We start from the raw sequence: 505 nt of genomic DNA, 5'->3' as shown, positions 1-505 counted from the left end.
TTGTCTCTGTGCCAGAGACTATGAAAGTCAGGTAGGGGTGACAAAATAAATCTTTGTACCCTGCTACTGAGCACCTCTCCATCCAGAGGGAACAGAGGACATGAACCTAGGGGAGGCTGGAAGACAGAGTTGGCCACATAATAAGAGGGGCATAGCTCTAGATCAGGAGAGCTCAGAGTGAGAGAGTCACGAGGGTGACTCTCTCCCCGCTGCCTAGCCCAGCTCAGCAGATGGCATCACCATCCCCCTGGTAACCCAAGCTGGGCTTCTAGGGACATCTTCCCTCATGCCCCCCTCTAATGGGTCCCTAAATCCACTCTGTTACAATTACAGAATATCTGTCCAATTCATGCCCTCCTGCCTGCTCCCAAATTCAGGTCCGCACCCTCTCTTGCCAGAATTTCACAAGTTTCCTAACCCATGTCTCTACCTCCAGGTCCCCCCACCCCGTCCATCCCATCTTTCCTGCTTCCTAGAGAGTAATCTTCCAAAATCACAAATCTGA

The sequence above is a fragment of the Galeopterus variegatus genome, unplaced genomic scaffold, assembly GCF_000696425.1.
Source record: "Galeopterus variegatus unplaced genomic scaffold, G_variegatus-3.0.2 Scaffold9558, whole genome shotgun sequence".
NCBI classification, from domain to species: Eukaryota; Metazoa; Chordata; class Mammalia; order Dermoptera; family Cynocephalidae; genus Galeopterus; species Galeopterus variegatus.
The sequence above is the reverse complement of the archived record's forward strand: the minus strand, read 5'-3'. Positions refer to the sequence as shown.